Source organism: Elephas maximus, chromosome 6, assembly GCF_024166365.1.
Source record: "Elephas maximus indicus isolate mEleMax1 chromosome 6, mEleMax1 primary haplotype, whole genome shotgun sequence".
In the NCBI taxonomy this organism is placed as follows: domain Eukaryota; kingdom Metazoa; phylum Chordata; class Mammalia; order Proboscidea; family Elephantidae; genus Elephas; species Elephas maximus.
In genome coordinates, this window is record NC_064824.1 from 85,643,638 (window position 1) to 85,670,604 (window position 26,967).

The 26,967-nt window shown below is 36.0% G+C and overlaps 1 protein-coding gene across 3 annotated transcripts in view; it reads right to left on the reverse strand.

Annotated features, from left to right (window-relative positions):
* The window catches only part of CALCRL (calcitonin receptor like receptor), a 122,941-nt gene that overhangs the window by 79,315 nt on the left and 16,659 nt on the right, over nt 1-26,967 (reverse strand). For 2 of the 3 annotated variants that reach the window (XM_049887624.1, XM_049887623.1), the window contains one exon: nt 18,830-18,897. The exons of the other annotated variant lie outside the window; for it this stretch is intronic. The gene's annotated coding sequence lies outside the window, so the exon portion shown is untranslated. The remainder of the gene's footprint in view (nt 1-18,829; nt 18,898-26,967) is intronic. 3 annotated transcript variants of the gene reach the window in all.

Genomic DNA, 26,967 nt, shown 5'->3' on the forward strand with positions numbered 1-26,967 from the left:
CAAATGAAGAGAAGTCCTATGAAGGAAGAAGCACTTTAACACATTGAGAATATTTTAACACAGAGACCTAAAACAGTCCTAACATAGAGATCTAATTGGGGAGAATTGGGGGTATCTGAGGTTTGTTTAACCAGGCGAAGATAGAGTGAAGTGGATTGAGGTATGGGAAACGCTTGTGCAAATGTCTCCTGTCAAAGAAGCACAGACTGCAGAGGACAAGGGAAAGAGAAGTATGAGATAATACTGGGGAAGTAGGCAGTGGCAACTTTAAGCTGGTCTGTGTACCATTCTTAAAAACTTTGGCCTTTATCCTACAACGCTGGTAAATCTGTTTCCAGTAGTTGGTGATTAGAAAGATTTGGCTTAGTGCTGGGGAGCAAAAATCAGATGAAGTCGGTTAAGGAGTGAAGGAAAAAAAACAGTGAGACCGCAGATTTTAAGAAGTTTGGTTGTAAAAGAAGAGGGTAGAATAGTGGTAGATGTGGAAGAGCCTGTAGAGGGAGGACATTGATTTTTAGGTGACAGTGACTCGAGTTTGTTTAAATATTAATGAGAGGATCCATTTTAGTAGAAGAATTTGAATATATACAAGACATCAGAGATTTAAAAATTCCTGAGAAACTGGAGGAAACAGGATGCAAAGCAGCACTCGCAGTCTAGTTTAGAAAGTAGAAGGGATACCTGCTCCACTAAAAGTTGACAAAGAAAAAAAAAGGTGTTTTTCCAATAAGTTTATGTTTTTGTCAGTTGCCATTGAGTTGGTAGCTCAAGTCAACCTTATGTATAACAGAATAAAATGTTTCCCTATTCTGTGCCATCTTCATTGTTGCAATATTTGAGTACATTTTTTGCTGTTGTGTCAATCCATCTCATTGAGGGTTTTCCTCATATTTGTTGGCCTGGAGCCCTGGTGGGGTAGTGGTTAAGATCTCGGCTGCTAAACAAAAAGTTGGCAGTTCGAATCCACCAGCCACTCCTTGGGAACCCAATGGGTCAGTTCTACTATGTCCTATAGGGTCACCATGAGTCAGAATTGATGGCAACAGGTTTGTTTGTGGGGTTTTTTTTTTTTTTTTGGGATGCCTTGTCTAGTGATTGGCCTTTCCTGATGATGTGTCCAAAGTAAGTGAATTAAAGTTTCAATATCCTTGATTCTAAGGAACTGTTCTGGTAGTATTTCTTCTATGACTGACTTGTTCAATCTTTTGACAGTCTATGGTATATTCAATATTCTTCACCAACACCACAATTCAAACACATCAATTCTTCCTTTGCCTTCCTTTTTCACTATACAACTGTCTCATGCATATGTTGTTGTTGTTAGGTGCCGTCGAGTCAGTTCTGACTTGTAGCAACCCTATGCACAACAGAACGAAACACTGCCCGGTCCTGCGCCATCCTTACAATCATTGTTATGCTTGAGCTCATTGTTGCAGCCACTGTGTCAATCCACCTCATTGAGGGTCTTCCTCTTTTCCACTGACCCTGTACTCTGACAAGCATGATGTCCTTCTCCAGGGACTGATCCCTCCTGGCAACATGTCCAAAGTATGTAAGACACAGTCTCGCCATCCTTGCCTCTAAGGAGCATTCTGGCCACACTTCCTCCAAGACAGATTTGTTCATCCTTTTGGCAGTCCATGGTATATTCAATATTCTTCACCAACACCACAAAGGTGTCAACTCTACTTTGGTCTTCCTTATTCATTTTCCAGCTTTCACATGCATATGATGTGATTGAAAATACCATGGCTTGGGTCAGGTGCACCTTAGTCTTCAGGGTGACATCTTTGCTCTTCAATGCTTTGAAGAGGTCCTTTGCAGCAGATTTGCCCAATGCAATGTGGCTTCCATGGCTGTTGATTGAGGATCCAAGTAAAATGAAATCCTTGACAACTTCAATCTTTTCTCCGTTTATCATGATGTTGCTCATTGGTCCAGTTGTGAGGATTTTTGTTTTCTTTATGTTGAGGTGCAGTCCATACTGAAGGCTGTGGTCTTTGATCTTCATTAGTAAGTGCTTCAAGTCCTCTTCACTTTCAGCAAGCAAGGTTGTGTCATCTCCATAACACAGGTTGTTAATGAGTCTTCCTCCAATCCTGATGCCCCATTCTTCTTCATATAGTCCAGCTTCTCGTATTATTTGTTCAGCATACAGATTAAATAGGTATGGTGAAAGAATACTACCCTGACCCACACCTTTCCTAACTTTAAATCAATCAGTATCCCCTTTTTCTGTCCGAACAACTGCCTCTTAATCTATGTAAAGGCTCCTTATGAGCACAATTAAGTGTTCTGGAATTCCCATTCTTCACAATGTTATCCATAGATTGTTATGATCCACGTAGCCAAATGCCTTTGCATAGTCCATAAACCACAGGTAAACAACCTTCTGGTATTCTCTGCTTTCAGCCAGGATCCATCTGACATCAGCAATGGTATCCCTGGTTCCACATCCCCTTCTGAAACTGGTCTGAATTACTGGCAGTTCCCTGTTGATATAGTGCTGCAGCCGCTTTTGAATGATCTTCAGCAAAATTTTGCTTGCGTGTGATATTAATGATATTGTTCTATAATTTCCACATTCAGTTGGATCACCTTTCTTGGGAATAGGAATAAATATGGATCTCTTCCAGTCAGTTGGCCAGGAAGCTGTCTTCCATATTTCTTGGCATAGACAAGTGAGCACCTCCTGTGCTGCATCTGTTTGTTGAAACATCTCAATTGATATTCCATCAGCTCCTGGAGCCTTGTTTTTTGCCAATGCCTTCAGAGCAGCTTGGACCTCTTCCTTCAGTACCATTGGTTCCTGATCATATGCCACCTCTTGAAATGGTTGAATATTGACTAATTCTTTTTGGTATAATGACTCTGTGTATTCCTTCCATCTTCTTTTGATGCTTCCTGCATTGTTTAATATTTTCCCCATGGAATCCTTCACTATTGTAACTCGAGGCTTGAATTTTTTCTTCAGTTCTTTCAGCTTGGGAAACGCTGAGCATGATCTTCTCTTTTGGTTTTCCATCTCCAGCTCTTTGCACATGTCATTGTAATACTTTGTCTTCTTGAGCCACCCTTTGAAATCTTCTGTTCAGTTCTTTTACTTCATCAATTCTTCCTCTTACTATAGCTGCTTGACGCTCAAGAGCAAGTTTCAGAGTCTCCTCTGACATCCATCTTGGGTCTTTTCTTTCTTTCTTGTCTTTTCAGTGACCTCTTGCTTTCTTCATGGATGATGTCCTTGATGTCATTCCACAACTTGTTTGGTCTTCGGTCACTAGTTTTCAATGTGTAAAATCTGTTCTTCAGGTGGTCTCTAAATTCAGGTGGGATATACTCAAGGTCATATTTTGGCTCTCTTGGACTTGCACTGATTTTCTTCAGTTTCAGCTTGAACTTGCATATGAGCAATTGATGGCCTATTCCACAGTCGGCCCCTGTTCTAACTGATAATATTGAGCTTTTCCATCATCTCTTTCCACAGATACAGTCAATTTGATTTCTGTGTGTTCCATTTGGCGAGGTCCACGTGTATAGTTGCCGTTTATGTTGGTGAAAGAAGGTATTTGCAATGAAGAAGTCATTGGTCTTGCAAAATTCTATCATTTGATCTCCAACATTGTTTTTCTATCACCAAGGCCATATTTTCCAACTACTGATCCTTTGTCTTTGTTTCCAACTTTCGCATTCCAATCGCCAGTAATTTTCAATGCATCTTGTTTGCATGTTCGATCAATTTCAGACTGCGGCAGCTGATAAAAATCTTCTATTTCTTCATCTTTGGCCCTAGTTGTTGGTGTGTAATAGCCGTGTTAATTGGTCTTCCTTGTAGGCGTATGGATATTATCCTATCCCTGACAGCGTTGTACTTCAGGGTACACCTTGAAACGTTCTTTTTGACGATGAATGCAACACCATTCCTCTTCAGGTTGTCATTCCCAGCATAGTAGACTATATGATTGTCCAATTCAAAATGGCCAATACCAGTCCATTTCAGCTCACTAATCCCTAGGATATGGATGTTTTTGTGTTCCATTTCATTTTTCACAATTTCCAATTTTCCTAGATTCATACTTCGTACATTCCAGGTTCTGATTATTAATGGACGTTTGCAGCTGCTTCTTCTCATTTTGAGTCGTGCCACATCAGCAAATGAAGGTCCCAAAAGCTTTACTCCGTCCACATCATTAATGTTGACTCTACTTTCAGGAGGCAGCTCTTCCCCAGTCATCTTTTGAATGCCTTCCAATCTGGGGGGCTCATCTTTCATAACTATATCAGAGAATGTTCTGCATCTATTGTTAAGGTTTTCACTGGCTAATGCTTTTCAGAATAGACTGCCAGGTCCTTCTTCCTAGTCTGTCTTAGTCTTGAAGCTCAGCTGAAACATGTCCTCCTTAGGTGACCCTGCTGGTATCTTAATACTGGTGGTATAGCTTCCAGCATCACAGCAACACACAAGCCCCCACAGTACAACAAACTGACAGACATGTGCATATAAGGTGACTGAAAAGATCATAGGTTTGGTTAGACCCACCTTAATTATCAAAGTACCATCTATGCTTTTTAAGATTTTAAAGAGGGCTTTTGCAGCAGATTTGCCTAATGAAATGCATCCTTTGATTTCTTAAAAGTTGCATTCATGAACATTGTCTTAGTTATCTAGTGCTGCTTTAACAGAAATACCACAAGTGGGTGGCTTTAACAAACAAAAATTTATTTTCTCATATTGAGGAATATAGAAGTCCTAATTAAGGGTGCCAACTCTAGGAGAAGGCCTTCTCTCTCTGTCAGCTCTGGAGGAAGGTCCTTGTCTATTTTTGGCTTCTGTTCTTTGGAGATCTTCCTGTGGCTTGGCACTCAATAAATCTTATTTAATATTATCATGGTGCAAATTTAATATTGAATATTATTAATTATTGTCAGCCATCAGGAGGAATGGAAAGCATCATATCTAAATTTGAACACTAGCGTAGCAAATATGTTGTTTATGTGCAAAGCCCAAAGATTTTATACTCAAAAAATGGGAGAAAAGTGGCTTTTCCTACCAAGTTTTATTACGGTATGATTATACTTGCCTAAGAAAGCAAATTTTCATCCAAGAAAGTTGTTAGAATTTCTCAATATTAGTCAATCATGTTTCATTCTTAAATATAAAAGTAACTTTAAATAAGAAAATATAAATACATGATCACATTTTAAATCCATTACTCACATCTTAATGTAAGCACTGTGTCTTAATAAGCTCATTTAAAATCTACTTTGCATAATTATTGGCAGCCAAACTGATAAGAAATGGAAAACTCAATCCTTCTTTCCTCATAATAGAACAAATAGTGCCCATAATCAAAGTACATATGTGGAATTATGGCTTCAAATGGCATCAGATTGGCAGCCTATGTATGGTATGCTATTTATCTTTGTGCTAACTACACATGAACACACAGAAGTGGAAGAAAAATCTATGGAAATGCTGACATTTAAGACAGATTTTTTTTTTCAGGACTAAAAGAATTCCCATTAATGTAGAGCTGAACTAAGAAACAACCAGTGCCTACCCAAAAGACAAAAAGTTGACACGCACATCACTCTAAGTTTATTGTTTTCTCTGAAGCTGAGAGGACTGAGAGCTGTAATCATAAGGGCATTATCAGTAAAAGTGCTTTTTTTTTTTCTTTTTTCTTTTTTTAAGGCAGCCAGAGAAATGTTTATACTGTTTTTCCACTTTTATTTTCATCAATCTGGGAATTTCATTTCCCAAAAAGCAAGAAATACATTTCTTTGTTGATTGATTGATAGGATTGACTTGGTAGTGATAAAGATCTTTCTAGATCATGGTGCCTTTACTAGATTTCATGTATTTGCCTACAACTTCAATAAAGCTCAGTACAGGCAAAAAAAGAAAGAAGGAAAAAGCCTATTAATAGAATACGTTGAAACTAGTTGTAAGATCTTGTTAAGTACTAAAGTAGTACCAGGAGAAAAATAAGTCATTAAGAGCCTCATGCAACTTAATTTGGAGTCTAAAGTTGAGAGGAGGCCTAACTAATTTACATTTAAATAGTATATATGTTTGAGTATGACATGTTTGAGGGAAAAATAAAAAAGAATTTTGAAATGTACATATAAAGGATATTAGAGAGTAGAGGTGTGGAGGAAGACTAGTGTTCAGAACAGAAGATGTGTAACATAAATATTCTAGTATGTAGTCTTGGGTTATTTATACATAAAGACATAAATAACACATGCCTGGGATTTTATTTTTAAGTAGACAACATATCTGAACGTTGAGTATGTTGCACGGATTTAGAGAAAGGATCGAGTTAAGGATTTCAAAGCCATTTGAGAATTTCCTTTGAAAAATACTAAAGGGTATCTGAAAATTCTGTTTTGTTATACCATGACTGACTTACAAGAATTTACTTGTCACTTTTCTTAGGTAGAACCATCTGTGCCAGGAATAGATTAATGCTTATGGTTACACAGATCAGCAGCAAGACCGCCCAAGTGGAAGTAGCTGTATTCATTTTTTCCCTTCTGAAAATAACTTTATTAGGAAATATCACATACCTTCTCACTGCTAGGAGACTCATATGAAAGCACAAGCTATGTCTTATATTAGCTAGGTAATCCTATCGTTCACTTGTTGTTTTAATATTCAAACACTTTGAAACCTACTACTCTTCTCATATTAGTCAAATATTTATTTTAACCAATTATACCTAAATAAGTTCTTCCATAATTATTCTTGTGGTGAAGTCTTGCTAGGCACTTGCAGCCTCTGGATATCAAGTCACAGTATCAGTGATTCACAAATTCCTGATTTTATCTACACCTGATATCATAGGACCTCCAGTATTCCACCAAGTCCCTAGTATTTCTAGAAATCTCTAAAGAAATGTTTCATAAGCCAGTCTGTCTTGTGGGAGCACCGCATATCATTCTTTCTCTAATGCGTTGACCTCTTCTGTCTATATCCTCTGCCCTGGAGTCACCTGAAGAAAATTCATTGCCACCACTACTACTTCATCCTGAAAATAGTAATAGAAAAGCACTATCTCCATATGCTCTCAAAGTCATCAATTCCTGGGGTGGCACAATATTGCTGTTGTTCTGTGAAGAACTGGTGAAAAATGGCTTCACCTATACCCTCTGCTGTGGTGTCACCTAGGCCCTAAGGCAGCATGACTCACGTCCACAGTTTTGCTAATTCGTTCATGAAAATGAAAAAATTCAATTCATCTTCAGCTCCCTAGAAGCTCCAACCAGTGCAAGTGTCCAGTGAAGAATAAACGCGAATCACCCTCTTACCTTTTAGGTCTTTAACATTGCCAGATATGTACTATAAAACAAAACACAGCAAACCACCTTCCTGTTTTGTTCCTCAGCAAAATTCAAAGGTCCTCTGCATATTAAACCCACCCAGTGCTGTCGAGTCGATTCCGACTCATAGCAACCTCTGCGTATTATCTCCAGCAAATAGGTGCTGGTGGAAGGGTACTAGGAAGTGGGGGAAATGAGGGAAAATTGAACCAAATATCCTCTTTCTACCTAACTGGTAAGAGAAGAACAGAAATTCATCTAGGTGACATTCAGTAATCTATTATTAAAAGAACAAAAATAGAGTAGGAAATAAATAATTATAAACCAGGTTTAATTTGGTGTTATTTATAACAATTGAAGTCAGAATAATAGCATAATTTAAACAAGAATAGCTACAAATTGTTTAGTGTTTACTGTGGGCTAGGAGCTCTGGTGGCACAATGGTTAAGAGCTCAGCTGCTAACCAAAAGTTCTACAGTTCGAATTCACCAGCTGCTCCTTGGAAACACTATGGGGCAGTTCTACTGTGTACTATAGGGTTGCTATGACGAGTACTGGGGGCTAAGCATTGTCCTAGGCACTATATGCATGTTATTACATTCAATCCTGGCAGTGATTCTAAGAATAGGGAATTATGACATGTCCACTCCTTTCATTTATTTTTTTGCAGATAAGGAAACGAATATAGTGAATGAGCTTGTGAATACAGCTCGAGTCTCCGACTTCTAAATATATGTTCTTAGCCAGAGTTACCTCTGAACATTGATGCACTTCACTCTCTCAAACAGTCACAGGCTATGTAGATACTTATCAATATTATTTTGAAGCACGTACGAAATGCATGCCTCCTACAGAGAAAATCTGTCGCTGAAAGACTGACGTTTGTGGAGCATTTGTTTGCTAAGTGCCCAGCACCATGCTGGATCCTGGAGAGAGGTTATTAAAATGAATAATCCTCACTCTTCTTTTACATTTAATTTCTTTGCTTATATTAAGAGCATTAAAAATACTTCAGAAAAAAAAAAGGCTACATTAAATAATAATAAACAACCTCTGCCTTAAAATTGCTCATTTTGGGGGCAATTACATAAGACTTGAAACCTTTCTAACTCAGGAAAGTATCTCTTTTCTAGAATTAGCAAAATAGTACACAACATGGTTTTTGGAACACTGTGTAGCAAGTGTTCCCTGTTGGATAGATTATGCATGCATAACTATCTGACATTTTAGGAGATTAAAAAGAGAGGAGATTAGGCCATGGAATATATTGTTAACTCAGTGTTTTACTCTTGCAATTAATTATACATACAATATGCATCCAAATTGTTATATACTATTTTAGTAGAGACATAGATCATTTGAAAAGATTCAGACCATCAGGTGCCAAGGCTTAAGTCCATGCCATTTATAGCAATTAAAGTTAGAGGGACCTAATGATTCCATTAATAATAGTAATAATTGCTTTCATTTGCTGGAGACCCACTGTATGCATTTTCTTTGTATTTTCTTGTTTAAATATAATTTCTTTACAATATAAACAAGATCAATTTGCTGCAACATCTTTAATTTATAGATGAGGATAGTTAAGACCAGAGAGTGAAATGTCTTGACTGCCTTCATGCAGTTGGTCAGAGACAAGGGGGGACTAGAAACATTCTGTCTAAATCAAAGCCCTTTTGAGTACCTGATGCTGTCTCTGTAACTTATTCTAGGAATGCAAAATTCCATGAAGCGAGCTAACAGCACCCTCAAGAAAAAGTATGAATGCCAGTTATATCCACAAGTGGTCAAGTGTTCTTTATTACTGAGATTTTAATTAAAAATTGGTATTTTTAGAAAACATATTTACATCTGGGTTTAGGCAGATTAAAAAAATCAATGACTTAAAGGCTTCGGTTTCTTACACAATGTCTGTGCATTATCCTTGTTCTTGCCTACTTTGCCAAGGTTTCGAGCCATATTGGTGCTCCCTGCTAACTAGTCTAGCTTCATCACATGTAATAGAATACATTTTTTCTGAATCCTTTTTCAATAGTCTAGTCAGTCTTTTACGGCTGTAGTGCCAAATAAGTCCAATTTGCTTCCTAAAGAGAAACACAATAAACTGGTAATCGAGAGATGTGGTACATACACGGTAGCCACAAAGCCTTTAAATATACACATGTGCCCCTGTTAATTGAGTAGCATCCTCATCATACCAGGATGTGGACAGCAATTTCAGAAAGTTATTTGATAAATCCTTTTTTTTTTCAATACAAATACCAATCACACCGCTAATTTGAATAGGGTTTATACCACAACTGCTTGAAAGAATTCTTGAAGCAACTATCCCGAAATATAAGATAAACCAGGACATTATGTGCACCCAGTTAAAAAATAACTTTATGACAAATTGAATGGACAATGGATTGGATAAGAATCCAAAATGGGTTGGTTTCTTGAAGTCCAGACTTAACACTATGTGACAAATTGGGGCATTGTGAAAGAGAAGATTTATCAAATCTGTCTAACAATAGTAAGAATCATACAGTAAATATCAGAGTATGCTTTGCCGAATTCCAAGTTTAACATTTAAGAAAATGTCCTGAAGAACAAGGGGTAAAATTTGTGTGAAGAATGAAAGTATGAGGTAGTTGTGGCTATTTTGTACAATAGTCAATAAAAGTGTATTGAAGAGAAGTGGATATTAATCTTGGCTGTGCCACCAGGTTACCATTTTGTTTCTTTTTACCAGTCTTTTAATTTGTCTCTTCTCAGTTTTTCATCTAAACAATATGGGGATTCATATTAAAAAAAAATACAAAACTAGAAGGATAGTTCTAGTCCTGTGAAGCTATAACACTAATAATATATTAGAAGTTTTGAGTATAAGGCTTTTGAAAAGTTCCACGCCCAGCAATGGCACCAAAGATTTCCAAGGAATTGAGTTCTATCAGAGAGAATAGAAATTACAATTCACATTACATATTTAAATATGACTCAGAAATACATGGTTCCTCCATATTCAAAAATAATATTTATTGACACTACTAAAATTTTTTGAAGGCAAATTTGACCTTCAAAGACATCAGACTCGAAAACAACAAAAGAATATAATAGAAGAATTGTTCTGGCTTCTAAGAAACAGATCTTTCCAAACCAGACACCACAAAATGGGAGCCAGGAAATATAAAATATCATTTTATTCTTTTTAACTTAATACATCTATGTGAACAAATATACTTTTTTCTCCTCATTCTCACTACGTAGATTTTTACTCAGAAGGAATTTGAAATTTAGGCAATGTGCTTCTAGGTCCCATGTATACATGCGTGTCTGTGCGTATTCATATATAGTTTTCCACCAAATATTTCTAACCAATGTCATATCGAATCTAAGATTTTGTAAAAGCATCCAGTATCATTTTTCCCTTGTAAAGAAAACAAGAAATCTTTCTTAATAGGATATCACTGAGGGATATTTTTCTGATGTGGCTGTAGAGATAAATTCTGATGTCTGCTATGATTTAGAAAACTTATTTTTATGGTGGGAAAATTTACTCTAAAGTATGTTGTGATTTTACGTGTGTGTTTCCAATGACATGGAGGTCTATGTGTCATGGCACTGTTTTTCTGAATCCTTTATTGACATGCCCAAAGGCTTTGGACAAAATACTGAAAGATGCATATTTTCTTTATAGATTAGAGTTCTCCTGCTTAAAACCTGATTACAGTAGCCAAATGTAATTTAAAATGTGGATAAGCTCAGTGAAGTAATTCTTTTCAATGGGAATTAATAGTTGGTTATTGGTCATTCAAATTTATCTTACTTAAGGTCTAGTGGATCCTTGACATTATGTAGACAGAACATTTGGAAGAAGTTTTGAAGTCTCCTGTCAAGATTTTGGTTTCATGTAAAGCGGCCCAAAAAAATAAGAGTGATTCTAAAGTCTTGCTTGAGTTAACTAATTGTTGGCAGGCCTATTTACCAGGCTTACTGAATCAGCTTTACTTTCCTTTAAATCAGAGTCTGTTTCTCATTGGCAGCAATGCTTTAGGTTCAGCATATTAAAAGCTGCAAATATTGGTGTTGGGCTTCCTTTTGTCTTATATCTACAGCAGTCTGAAAGCAAAGAACTTTTGGCCCCAGTAGGAGCTTCATGCAAAGAGGAAGTAAATGACTGTACTTTCTTCATAAGCCACACCCTTTGGTTCTTTGTAAGTCTAGGCATTTCTCCACTACTTTAGGGAGAGATTTATTCCTTTCCAAAGGAATCTATAAATGTACAAGTGTTATCTTTTGTTTTTAAAAACTAGCAGGCATGTAAGTAACATATTGTTAAATATATTAGCAGCAATTTGTAGATTTACACCACAAGCCACTAGGAGGAATGTTTTACCCATCTGGCCATTTATAAATATCTTGTGACTGATGGAGTAATATTGACAGAAAATTAAACAGTGCTGGAAACGTCGTATACCGATGGGAAGTTTAGAAGAGCTGGCTGGAAGTTAACGACTGGCAGATCTGCAACTCGGATAGGTATACATGAATTGCAGCCTAGCCCAATTAAAAGTTTCACTTTATCATATTCATACTGAGGTCTGCATATTTTAGGAAAACATTGCATCAAAAGTGATATATTCCATAAAAGATAACTAGTTTACTTTGAAAGAGTTAAGAAGATTAAGGAAGGACCGGGGAGCACAATGGGAAGAAAATGAAACAATTATAAATCATTTAAGAGCAAGGAACAAGTTTTTTTTTTTTTTTTTTAAATGCGGGGTTTTCCTACGTAGGGGAAACGCGTACTTCGTTGACAGTTAGAATTCATCTGCAATCTATTAGATTTCACCTGGGTCTAATGAGCTGTGGCTGAGATGTGCTTTGAGGGGTCTAATAGTTAATGGAAGGTCTGGGTCCGGCCCATAGAACAAACTTTTGGAATCTGATCCAAAAAACACAAACCCATTGCTATCGCGTTGATTCCTACTCATAGCAACCCTGGAGGACCGAGTAGAACTTCTCCATAGGGTTTTCAAGGTTGTAAATCTTCACAAAAGAAGGCTGCTACATCTTTCTCCTGCAGAGCAGCTGGGGGGTTCAAATCACTGATCTTTAGGTTAGCAGCCAAGTGCTTAACCACTGCGCCACCAGGGCTTCTTCGGAATCTGATAAAACCCCTTTAAGATAGGTACTCTCTCTCTAACTGGTTGCTTATTTTACGTCATTTCAATTTGAAAAAAGATTATGGGGTTTTCCCACAACTTATGACAATATAAATAATGACAATTTCTTAAGTGTTTGCAAATGTATAATGTTCTTCATTATAAAAAAATGAAAATAAGCTACTTATTATTGTCACAAGTAGAATATAAATGAGCATATAGAGAATTGTACAGCCCCAGCTGCAAAGGAGCTGTCTTTACTTCCTTACAATTTATTATCCTTAATAACAAAAAGGTAAAACTTTTTGGTATCTACCAACCCATTTCTTGCAAAGTCTTATATTTATTTGCTTAATAGTAACACCAACAGCACATAACCATGTGATACTTGTAAAATCAAGTCACATTATTATCCCAGGTCCAATTTATTCTCCTGTAATTAAGTCAAATTTGGAAAAGAAGGCTATTTTCCTGATAATAAATGCACTGAATAATGAAAGGCATAACTCATTTTCATAAGAAAATAAAAAATCATAAAAATACACATATAGTTATTGTAAACTTATTGTAAGTATATTCTTCATGAAGATGAATGAAATAGTTGAGAGCAGTGTTCTTCCAACTTTCTGTTGACAATCTCTCTAAAATAATTTTGAAAAAACTTCACCTATTTATGGTGACAGATAAATTGCAGATCATGTGGCACATTTTAAATGTTGGCATTTTAAACTATAACTGTTATACAAGTCTTTGAAATGCCCGTGATGACATACAAATACAAGGGCAATTTAATACCTACCACATTTATCTAAAAATAAATGAATGAGCTCTTCTTAATACTTGGAAATTTTACTTTATTTCTTTGTCTCCTTGAAATTGTGTTCCACTCTACTACCCATCCCCTCATCCCAGAGAATTTTATTCTCTTCAAATTCATTTTATGTTTCAAATTCTTTTTCCTGATTACCTGAAAAGAGTCAGGAAAATGCATGATAAAGCAAAAGGAGGGAGTGAAGGGAGAGTGGAGCCAGAAAGATGGAGAGAGGTGGAAACCAATCACTGGGTGGCCAGGTGACGTTTTAAGAACTATGATAAAGTCCTGATCTCCACCCTTTCTTATGAAGTTGTTTACATTGCTCTTATGTAAACTTCTCCTAGTCTTTTCTCATGAAAATCTTCAATGAAGTCTTCTCTGCTCAAAACCTTCTATGCAACAAAATATGCACATAAATTGAATGTTTAAAAACATTTTTCTCTCTATTTGGTTGTAAATGAATACTTAAAAAATCCTTCCAGGCTGTATTATCATTTCAGTTTTTACCAGAAATAATGATAAAAATGATGATCTTGATAATAATAGGAGATAACACTTTTGGAAGCTTTACTAAATTCTAAGCACTGAGCTAGGCACCAGGCACTATCAAACCAAATAACCAAACCTGTTGCTATTGAGTTGATTCCGACTCATGCCAACCCTGTAGGGCAGGGTAGAATTGCCCCATAGTGTTTCCAAGGAGTGGCTGGTGGATTCGAACTGTCAACCTTTTGGTTAGCAACCGAGCTCTTAACCACTGTATCACCAGGGTTCCACTAAGCACTATACCTCTGCCAATATCTATCTATTCATAAATGGAGTGGCCACTATATTTGTAAACACAAATGATATATAATAAATCATTTATTGATATTATGTTACAGTCTTCATGAAAATCTCCAATGAAGTCTTTGCTCAAAAACTTATATGCAACAAAATATGCATATGATATTTGCCATCACTACAAGAAAAATAAATTTAGAATTATGTGAATAATTTAAATACATTTAAAATGATATTAATACAATGATATTAATTTCAAATGGTTTAAACTTTAAGACTATCTTCATGTATTCAATAAATCCACAGATGCCCATGTGAGATAAAATAATAATACTTTTTGAAGTATCATTTTTAATCTGTTCTTTTATATAAGGTATGTTACATTTATAGACTTCATGCCTGGGAGGCCTTTCCAGAAGACACTGATAAACTGATGATTTGTGTATTTGGGGCATAAATTAAATAATATCATTAAGAGTAGTGTTACTTTTCCTTCATACAATTATAGTGACTGAGGTCACAATAATCTTAACTATTTCAATGCTAACATAAGTGACAAGTATATACAGAAAATGTTCCTCATCTATTGTACTAACTTCATTTCGTGGAATTTGTATTTTTTAATTTGGGTCATTTTTATTGGAAACACTTCTCATTACACAGCAGCATGGGAATAGGTATTTTTGGACAATGTATTAGGAAAGTACATCTTTTGATTCATTAAAAACTTATAGCCATTAATTATGTCTTCCATACCAATGATAATGTATCTATTTTTAACTCTGAGCAATAGTACACAGTGCCATAAAGTTTTCAAGGGGTAGCAAAACCTTGCGGTAGGTCATGAAGTTGATATATTCAGCACATTTTAAAGGCATAATTTTTCTGGAGTTTCTTAAAGCAATCATTAGTACACATTTATTGAGATTCTAGGATACGGTAGCCATTGTAAGTACTCCTAAGAGATTTGAAGCAGTTCACAGATACTTCTTGTTCACAGATACTTCTTTGATGTGCCTGGGGCACAAGAAACATGCACATGAAAAATTAAAGGACAGAAAACAGAATGAGATAGAGATAAAACCATGAGCCAATGTAACTAGAAAGAGTTAGATTTAGGGCAAACTCAGTTTCTTTAGGGCAACTTTCTATTTTACTCCCAGATTTAGTTCAATTTCCTGCACATGAGGCAACCAAACTCTGATCTATTTATGCGAATTGGTGGTACAGTTGGCACATTGGTTAAGAGCTCAGCTGCTAACCACAAAGATCGGCAGTTCGAATTCACCAGCTGCTCTTTGGAAACCCTATGGGGGCAGGTCTACTCTGTCCTGTGGAATTGCTATGAGTCGGAGTCTACTCAACAGCAATGGGTTTGGGTTTTTGGTTTTTGGGCCTAGGTCAGAAGCTTATAGAAGGAGAGAGATGATGACAAACCTGGCCAGTTCCCAGTGGCCAGTCTCCTATTACCCACCAGAACCCTCTTTGTTTCTTATTTTCCCTGACTCTTTTACCTGATGAGATAGAGTTATCGAATCACTGATAACTCCGTGAGTTCATGCTGTGCTCATGGTTTGCAGGAAATTAATACAAGGGAGTCCTCTTTAAGAAAAATAACATAAAATCACAAACACAAAATTGAATACCAGACCTTTGAAAGGTCCTATGCAAGTGCAAGTGAGAGACCCTTAAATTTACAATTCATTAGCTTAATGGAAAACCTGCCTATTTTTTAAAAGATTTATCTTAATTTGCTTCCCACCATTCTAATGAAACTGGCACTACCTAGTGACTGAAGTATTCATACTGTTTTCTGGGAAAATCCTCCTCCTGCTTTGTTGTGAAAGTCTTACTTTACCCAGGCACTCTCCCTACCCCCACACCAGATGTAGAGCTGTTTTGAAGAAAAATAGATAATTCTTTTGGTTGACATAAAATAAGTTTTCATACATGTAAAACTAAAAATTTTAAAAATGCTCACTGCCTGCAAAATAATCTATAAATTTAATAAATCTAGGTAATAACAAAATAATTTTAAAGTTCTCCTGAACAGATGACCAACAACAACACAATTATAACAACAACAAAAAACAAATGGACTTCAGAATACAAAACAATTGAGTTATCTGCAAACTTTGAATTTCAACTCAGTAATAGAAAGGATGAACTATTTAATGCTGACACAACTATCTTTCCATTTTGGGGAAACATTTAAATCTGAGATTTGATTTCAGTTGGATTAAGATTTAAATGTGAAAACGGAGCCATTAAATTATTAGAAATTTATAAAGGCACATTTTTACTATTTGGGAGTCAGAAAAACTTAGCAGCAAAGAATTAAGCTTTAGTGACAACTAGAAACAGGTCCTTTTATTACCAAAATTCATTCTAGCTAGAGATGTTCCCCTTTTGTTTTTCTCTTACCCAGTTGTTACTCATCAAGTCTCAGAGTCTGATAAATAATTGTATAAATAAAGCAACTCAAAACTACTCAAAGTCAGAGGAAAGGAACTATTACAAATCACATCATTTGTTACAAAGAACTTCAGAAGACATTTTATTTCTACCTTTTAAGTTCAGGGTACTTGGACTCAGAGGTTCTAGAATCTCACAGCCTGGAGGGACCTGAGAAGTCTTAGAGTGCAGCCTCCTCCTTTTACAGATATGGAAGGTAGGAGCTCAGTAGATATGAGTTATTTGCCTTAGATTTCAAAGCAGTGATGGAAGAGCTAGGACTAGAAGTCTCCACTCCTAAATCTCAGTTCTGTGCTTCTTTTATGTGGTAAAAATTAAAGCATACATATTTCAAACTAATGTGATACCCAACTATAATCCTGGTCCTCAGGTGTGTTTTTTAATCTCCCCAGAGATGACTTTTCAACCTTTTTCTTGCTGGAATTTAAGTTCATTTCCCCCCTTAAACTGCTAGAAATAAAATACAATGAATTTCAAAGGGGGCAGTAATTTAGCACAAAAAATCTTGCCAATGGTCTACAAGTCGTTTGAGCTAACGCTAATGAAAACAGTTTAAATTTCGACCCTCATTTTCAACCCCTGTCCAATTTATCTCCTTCAAACTATCAAATATATGCTATAATTTAGAGGTAGGAAAGACTCAGAAAAAAACTTGCCTAATCCTCTTAATTTCCACAAAAAGAGATGTCTGCTGCACACAGAGAATGACAGAAACCAGTTCTTTCCGAGTAAGTAGTTTTTCTTCCATGTTATGCTCTGACCTACATAACTCCATTAAGAAAAATTGGGGACTTGTAAAGCCTGATCTGGCACCACTTCACATAAAAAAGTTCAGAAAGAAAAATCCAGCTGTCAGATATAACTAGGCATTTTGAGTGTTCAGACCTTGCTGTAAGGAGTAGTGACTCATGTAAAATGTAACGTGCAAAGGAAGCTGACACATAAAAGGACAGAAAAACAATGATGAGTTTTCAAAAAACATGCTGTGGGAAAAGAACAATTATATAGGATCTATTTTTGGGTCCAGAAGTGTGGCTTCAGAATTTAGAAATCACTGCCTAAAAACAGAAAAAAATAATTATGTTATCTAGCTTTTATTTTAAGATAAAGCAATTTAGTAGCCTGTATTTTCATGTGTCATATAATGCTATCATAGTTTATTAGGATGATACATAGTTGAATTGTTAAATACTTTGCAGTCAAAAATAAGTTAGGGCAGTAAAACTAATTTTGTAGGTAAGAGGGCAGTGAGGTATAATATTGCACAAGTAATATTTTACTTGGCCTGGCACTATAATGCCAAATATAAATATGAAGACACATCCACCTGCAAAAGTAGTCTTTTTAGAAGCTTGTAGTTAATGCCCAGGATTAAAGTTGAAACTGCTTTGCCAGAATCCTAAAAATAGTAGTTAGCGCAGTTTAAATTTTTAAAACAACTCACCCCCCCATTTTTCTGTTCCCTTATTAATTAATATTTCCTCTATGTTCCTCTAAGTTTCACACCCATTTATAGGCATATAAGATTGACTATGTGACTCAGAAAAAAAAAAAAAAACTCCACAGAGAAAATGAATTTAATTTAAATGAGCGTAATATTAATATCATTATCCATCATTTTTATTTATATTCATAATATGAAAAATAATTCCTCGTTTTAAATATATACTAATACAGGAAAATTAGCCACATATGTCATGACTCTGTCTGGTCGGTCTATCTATCTATCTGTCTGTCTGTCTGTCTCCTTACTAAATCTGATAAAACATTGAAATTCATTTAATACTCCTAGTCCTCTGCCCTAGTAGTACAATGGTTAAGCGCTTGGCTGCAAACTGAAAGGCTAGCAGTTAGAGCACATCCAGCAGCTCTGTGGGAGAATTACCTGGCAATCTGATTCCGTAAAGATTATAGCCAAGAAAACCCTATGGAGCAGGTCTACTCTGTCACGTGGGGTTGCTATGAATCAGAATCAACTCGATGGTACCCTACAACAACAGTCCTCTGACAAAGGAAACAAGGGCCTGGGGATTAAATCCATACCCCCCAAAGTCCCAAGGACATGATTTTATAAGTTTCACAGGTACCTATAATTCCATCTTTATCAGTTTTTCAGTTTTGTTGGATTCCCCTTCAAGACTCTCTTTTATTCAGAAGCTTACTATATATTATCCTATGAAAGCTTTCTTACTATTATTAACATGTTCATATTGTCCTTGGCTTTACTGGAAATCCAACATGCTACTTTTATTACGTTAAGAATGTTCTTTTGTAATGTATGCAATACCTGAAAGTAGGACCATCCAAAGATTTGACAGGTGGCAGCACAAGTGGTTGGTGTGTCATCGTAGGACCCTAGATGACAAGAGAACATTCCTGTGAATTTGGCCTTAGTAGATAGTGGGATTTTACAGAACTTAAAACCTTTTTTTAAAACCTAAAGTTATAAATTAGTATATTTCTTTGTTAAGATCATAAAGGTATGCATTTTAAGTGGTACATTTTAGAGAAGTTGGGAGGAGATTTATCAGGTACATTTAGGTTGCCACCATGTTTGGCAACCTTGGAAGATGCATGTCTTAAGAATGGGGCTCCAATGGGCACAAGTGTGGAGGCAGATGGTCCTTGTTGTTCAAGAACTTAGCACTAGGAAGAGGTAGAATATAGGTATGCCTGGCTGTGGTCCAGGTACTAGGGATACAGCAGTCCCTGCCCTCATGGTACTTATATTATTGTGGTGAAAACAAACAATAAACATATATACCCAACCCATTGTTGTTGATTCCGACTCACAGTGACCTTGTAGTAGAAAGTAGAACTGCCCATAGAGTTTCCAAGGAGCAGCTGGTGGGTTCAAACTACCAAACTTTTGGTTTGCAGCTGAGCTCTTAACGATTGCATCACCAGAGCTCCAAACATATATATTTGGGTGTGTGTGTGTATATATGTATATAGTATATAAAAAAATATATATATATATGCATATGTATGTATACACACATATATATAATATATATGCATATGTATGCATACATATATATGTTCACAGGTGATGAGTGTGTTAAAATGAAAAAAAAAAAAAGGCAGGCTAAGGGAGTTACAAAACAAGGGTGCAGATGGAATATTCTAAATAGAATGGCCAGGAAATCCCCTTTGAGAAGTGACATTTGAGCAGTGACATAAAGTGAGGAAGCAACCCTGTAAAGTTCTGGAGAAAGGCTGGTCCTGGAAGAAGGTATGGTGTAGTCAATGGTTTTGAGGTTGGAACAACTTTACAGATTCAAAGAACAGAGAGTCTATTGTGGTCAAAACAGTGAACTGGGGGGCAAGTGGTCAGAGATCTAGTCAAAGAGGGAGGCAGAGTATAGATCATGGCAGTAATGAGATTTAACTCACCTTAAAACATGGGAAGCTACTGACAATTTAAATTTGTCCACTTCTAAGCAAAGAGTTAATGTATATAAGTGTGATTTTTGTGCCCCTTTTCAGGCTCAAAACTAATGTTGAAAGGAAGATTGTCCAGTTTACCTTGACTTATATTTAACTGAGTGATTTGAGGGCACATTTTCTATGTCAGAAACATCCTAATTTAAAAGTCTTAGGAAATTGGTAATACCATAACACAAACACAGCCTTATGGAATCCTTTCCATTTCCACTGGGCTCAGGGGCAAGTACGCGTGCACCTGCACACACACATACACTGACTCCCAGTTTAGTTGTTGGTGTTACAAAATTTCCTCCAAATAGCTAATAGAATCCACACACCAAAGTCATGCTTGTAAAATTTTAAGTGTATGAATTGTGTAGATGACTGTGATTTAACTGAAATCTTAAAGAGGGCTTTATCATAACTGATTCTGAGAAAGTAAACTTTCACATTGGATCAGTACTATGTAAGGCAGTTCCAGCTCCCGCACCCCTCACTCCTGGCCTTACGCCCAACACATTACATTTTTTGTGCATTTTGATCCCTAGAGTAACAATAAATACATGATCCCAGAGTGTGGAATCAAATTCAGCATACTATTCACAGAAATTTTTACAATATTTTCTAAAATATCCATGTATATAGTATAAATATGCTGTTTAACAAATAATAATAAAATAAATGCTCATGTGCCTAGAACTGAGCTTTGAAATCCATCATTCTCCTCCCCTACACACATCCCTAGGCGTAAACCCTTATCCTAAACTTGTACTGATCATTACCTTACTTTGCTTTATGGCTTTTCCACATGTGTATGTGTTTCTAAGCAATGTGTTCTTCAGTTTTGCTATTTCTATTATTACTTTTATGAAAATGGAATCGTTCTGAATATCTTCGGTAACTTGCTTCTTTGATTCAGCATTATGTTTTGAGATGTCTCATTGTTCATGTGTGTAGCTGTGGTTCTTTCTTTTCACTGTTGCAGGGTTCCATTGTGTGAATGTACAACAATCTAATTATCCTTTCTATTGCTGGATTGATTCCACCTTTTTGCTGTTACAAATAATGAATCTATGAACTTTTTTTTTTTTTTAATGTATCTTGTGGTCCACATGTGTCTGAGTTTCTTTAGGGAGTATATTTAGGAGTGGTATTACAGGATTCTAGCAATTCGAAGTGCTTGTTCTAATTTATACTCCCACCAACAGTGTATGAGTCTTTCCATTGCGCCACATCGTTTCTAATACTTTGTGTTGTTGTCTCATACTTTTTAATTTTTACCAGTCTGGTGGGTGTAACTTAGGATCAAATTGTGGTTTTAATTTGCATTTTACTGATTATGAATCACAACCAATTTTATATGTAAAATGAGTTAAATTTCCCTCTGAAACATTTGTTTCTAATTGGTAGCAGTAACCCCATGTTGTAGAATTATAATAAACTACTTTGTGCTTATAATTCTTTAAGAGAAGGACTATTTCTTTTTGTTCAGATGCTCCATACATAGGAAAGTATATGGTTTATTGCTTTTAAAACTGGAAATGTGTGAATAGCATTTCTCATCATAAAGGAGAACATGGTTTAATAATACCTGGCATTATACCCCTAACTTTCCACTTTTCTTTACTCAAAAACTCCATCAAATACCTATCAAAATTTCCACTGAAAATAAAGGGAGGGAGAAAATAAATAATTCCATTCAAAATTGTGTCTGTGTTTATCTGTTGAACACAGAGTATCACTTATGAAGCCTACAAATTTTATGAAAGTGATGGTGCCTCTCTTGTTACCATTGGAAAAATTATTTCTTACCTACACAACAACGTAGAAGGCTCTGGATTTTATATATTCTTTATTTTGGACAACACTTGATTTCTTTTATAGGCATCGACTGAGTTTAGCCAATACCTTTCTTCAAGGTTCTGATTTCCATTTAATAAAAATAAAAATACTTTTTTATTTTTATTAAATGTAAAAAATAGCTTTTTTCTTTTTTCCTAACTTAATTGTTGTCCTTACCATGGTAACATTACATCAAGTAGGTTCATCTATTATTCTCATTTGCTGTATTTCATTTCTGAGTTTTCAGGATTTAGTTGATTTGGATTTTATTGTTCAATCACTTCAACCAATGGTGCTACTTAAAAAAAAAACACTCTTTTGAGCTTTCTCAAGTATCACCATCATCTTTATTAGGGCTTTATATTGTTTTCTTTGTGTCCTCTCTTCTTAGACATTAATTTATTTTTAGTACAAAGTTTGCTACTGCAGATATTGATACTTTCTCAGAGGAAAGTGGCAGTAAGTACATGAGACATACACTGTGTTATTTTAACATTTGCAACACATTTACTAACAAAAATTAAACCATCTAATAAATTTCCTGATTGTTGTTGTTGTTAGGTACCATTGGGTCAGTTCCAACTGATAGTGACCATATGCACAACAGAACGAAATGCTACCTGGTCCTGTGCCATCCTCACAATTGTTGCTATGCTTGAACCCATTGTTGCAGCCACTGTGTCAATCTATGTTGTTGAGGGCCTTCTTCTTTTTCAGTGACCCTCTACTTTGCCAAACATGATGTCCTTTTCCAGGGACTGATCCCCCCTGATAACATGTCCAAAGTATATGAGACATAGTGTCGCCATCCTTGCTTTTAAGGAGCATTCTGGTTTACTTCTTCCAAGACAGATTTGTTCCTTCTTTTGGTAGCTCACGGTGTATTCAATATTCATCACCAACACCACAATGCAAAGGCATCAACTCTTCTTCGGTATTCCTTATACCTTGCCAGCTTTCCCATGCATATGAGACGATTGAAAACACCATGGCCTGGGTTAGGTGCACATTAGTCCTTAAGGTGACATCCTTGCTTTTCACACTCTAAAGAGGTCTTTTGTAGCCGATTTGCTCAATGCAATGCATCTTTTGATTTCTTGACAGCTGCTTCCATGTTGATTGTGGATCCAAGTAAAATAAAATCCTTGACAACTTCCGTCTTTTCTCCGTTTATCATGATGTTGCTTATTGATCCAGTTGTGAGGATTTTTGTTTTCTTTATGTTCAGGTGTAATCCACACTGAAGGCTGTGGTCTTTGACCTTCATCAGTAAGTGCTTCAAGTCTTCTTCACTTTCAGCAAGCAAGGCTGTGTCACTGCATAACGCAGGTTGTTAATGAGTCTTCCTCCAACCCTGATGCCCTGTTCTTCTTCATATAGTCCAGCTTCTCGGGTTATTTGTTCAGCATACAGGTCGAATAGGTATGGTGGAAGGATACAACCCTGACACATACCTTTCCTGACTTTAAACCATGCAGTATCCTCTTATCCTGTTCAAACGACTGCCTCTCCATTCATGTACAGATTTTTCATGAGCACAATTAAGTCTTCTGGAATTCCCATTCTCCACCATGTTATCCATAATTTAGTATGATCCACACAGTTGAATGCCTTACCATAATCAATAAAACACACGTAAACATCTTTCTGGCATTCTCTGCTTTCAGCCAGGATCCATCTGACATCAGCAATGATATCCCTGGATCTATATCCTCTTCTAAATCTGGCTTGAATTTCTGGTATTTCCCTGTTGATATGCTGCTGCAGCTGCTTTTGGATGATTTTCAGAAAAAATTTTGCTCGCATGTGATATTAATGATATCATTCAATAATTTTCACGTTCTGTTGGACCATCTTTCTTTGGAATGGGCAAAAATATGGATGTCTTCCAGTCAGTTGGCCAAGTCTTCTGAATTTCTTGGCATAGACAAGTGAGCACTTCCAGTGCTGTACCCATTGGTTGAAACATCTCAATTAGTATTCCATCAATTCCTGGAGCCTTGTTTTTTGCCAATACCTTCGGTGCAGCTTGGACTTCTTCCTTCAGTACCGTCGGTTCCTGATCATATGTTACCTCCTGAAATGGTTGAATGTTGACCAATTCTTTTTGGTATAGTGATTCTATGTTTTCCTCCCATCTTCTTTTGATGCTTCCTGTGTTAATATTTTTCCCCTAGTATCCTTCAGTATTGCAACTTGAGGCTTGAATTTTTTGTTCAGTTCTTTCAGCTTGAGAAATATCGAGCGTGTTCTTCCCTTTTGGTTTTCTATCGCCAGGTCTCTGCACATGTCATCATAATACTTTATTTTGTCTTCTCAACCCACCCTTTGAAATCTTCTGTTCAGCTTTTACTTCATCTTTTTTTTTCCTTTTCTTTAGCTACTCGACATTCAAAAGTAAGGTTCAGAGTCTTTTCTGACCCCTATTTAGGTCTTTTCTTTCTCTCCTGTCTTTTTAATGACCTCTTGCTTTCTTCCCGTATGACGTCCTTGATGTCATTCCACAATTTGTCTGATCTTCAGCCATTAGTTTTCAGTGTGTAAAATCTATTCTTGAGATGGTCTCTAAATTCAGGTGGAATATACTCAAGGTTGTACTTTGGCTCTTGTGGACTTGTTCTAATTTTCTTCAGTTGAAACTTGAAGTTGCATATAAGAAATTGATGGTCTGATCTGCAGTCAGGCCCTGGCCTTGTTGTGTCTGGTGATATTGAGCTTTTCCCTCATCTCTTTCCACAGATGTAGTCAATTTGATTCCTGGGTATTCCATCTGGCAAGGTCTACGTGTATAGTTGCTGTTTATGTTGGTGAAAAAAGGTATTTACAACGAAGAAGTTGTTGGTCTTGCAAAATTCAATCGTGCAATCTCTGGCATCATTTGTATCACCAAGGCCATTTTTTCCAGCTACCAAGCCTCCTTCTTTATTTCCCACTCTTGGATCTCAATCACCAGTAATTATCAGTGCATTCTGATTGCATGTTTGACCAATTTCAGAGTGCAAATTTGGTAAAATCTTCAATTTCTTCATCTTTGGCCTTAGTGGTTGTTGTGTAAATTTGAAAAATAGTCACATTAACTGGTCTTCTTTGTAGGCGTATGGATACTATCCTATCACTGACAGTGTTGTACTTCAGAATAGATCTTGAAATGTTCTTTTTGATGATGAAGGAAACACCATTCCTCTTCAAGTTGTCATTCCTTGCATAGTAGAACATATGATTGTCAGATTCAAAATGACCAATACCAGTCCATTTCAGCCCATTAATGCCTAGGATATTGATTTTTATGTGTTCCATTTCATTTTTGATGATTTCCGATTTTGCTAGATTCGTACTTTGTACATTCCACATTCCAATTATTAATGGATGCTTGCAGCTGTTCCTTCTCGTTTTGAGTCATGCCATATCAGCAAATGAAGGTCCTGAAAGCTTGACTCCATCCATATCACTAAGGTCAACTCTACTTTGAGGAGGAAGCTCTTTCCCAGTTGTATTTTGAGTGCCTTCCAAGCTGAAGGGCTCATCTTCCAGCAGCACTATATCAGACAGTGTTCCCTTGCTATTCATAAGGTTTTCATTGGCTAATTCTTTTCAGAAGGAGACCTTTGGGTACTTTTTCCTGGTCTGTCTTAGTCTGGAAACTCAGCTGAAACCTGTCCTCCATGGGTGACTCTGCTGGTATCTGAAACCAGTGGCATAACCCCCAGGATCACAGCAACACACAAGCCCTCACAATATGACAACCTGACAGATGCATGGTGGAAATTTCCTGATAGGAGTAAGCATTTACAGTTTAGCTTTCTACTTATTCCAAAATCACCAAAACTGTGGAGAGATACTTTCATAACATTTTCAACTTGGATGAAAAAATAAAGATTTTAAAACCATGCAAAAACCAAAATAAGCAAACAAAAAGATCTCTAAAGTCATCTCTATTTTTAGTGGCATTTTCTAACAAGTTGGGAAAATACCAAAGCTTCACCTTTGAACCTTCTGAATTCCGTATGTATGCCAATAAAGCCTGAGACTGAAAAAAGTTTTGCTGTTTTCCAAAATAGCTTGTAGAAAAATCTAGATTCTAAAAATGTGCAGAATTCCTGTTAATGTAAAAATACTCATCTCTTTAACATGAGATTATGATCCTAATTATAACATATATTAGACAATTTGTAATGTAATAAATATTTATTGATATAGTATAAGTATGTAATAAATTATTGAAAACATGGTATTTTTAATAATTTATTATAAGTAGTTTAATAATAATTTACTAAGGCCTACTTTTACAGAGTATTTAAAAATGATTTTTAATTCACAAAATATTTGCAGAGATTGATTTTAATAGTAAGCTTTCTTGATATTTTTGCATTTTTATATAAAGATCTCCATTGACTTCGTAGAAATCCTTGGCAATAACATCAGAGATTATTAAGAGTAACAGCAAATTGACGGTCCATAGGGTAAGGTCAAGAAAAGCTTCTCAAGTCACAATGTGAGTTAATGGAAATAAAAAATTTGCGAACACAAATTTGACATTTTTGAAGTGCTACAAGACCAAATACTGTTTAATAATCCTCAAAGCCAGGATTAGAATGGAAAGTAATATATATGTGTTGTTATTTATGAGTAGTTCAGTGTGATTTTATTCTTACTGCTTCATTATTTAGAAAGATAGTCTGTTCATTTGATTTAAATATATGCCGTGTTCACTCTTTTATTTAATTATTGTAAATTTGAACCTAATAGTATTATATAATACATTTTTTAAAAAACAATATTCACAATTTAGTAAAGACAAAATATTTTCAAGAAACACAGAGATCATTCAAGTATTAACTCCCTCCATATGCTAAGTCACCCCAGAACTGATCTGGTACGTTTGAGTGAGCCAAAGGATTTGCATTTTGTGAAACAGCCTTTGTGCTTTAAATGGGTTATGACTTCTGTTGTTGTTGTTAAGTGTCCTTGAATCTGTTCCTACTCATAGTGACTTTATGTATAACAGAATGAAACTTTGCCCAGTCCTGCACCATCCTCACAATTGTTGATGTATCTGAGCTATGATTGGTCCAACCTGATAACATGTCCAAAAATAAGTGAGAGAAACCTCGCCATCCTTGCTTCCAAGACAGATTTGTTCATTCTTCTGGCAGA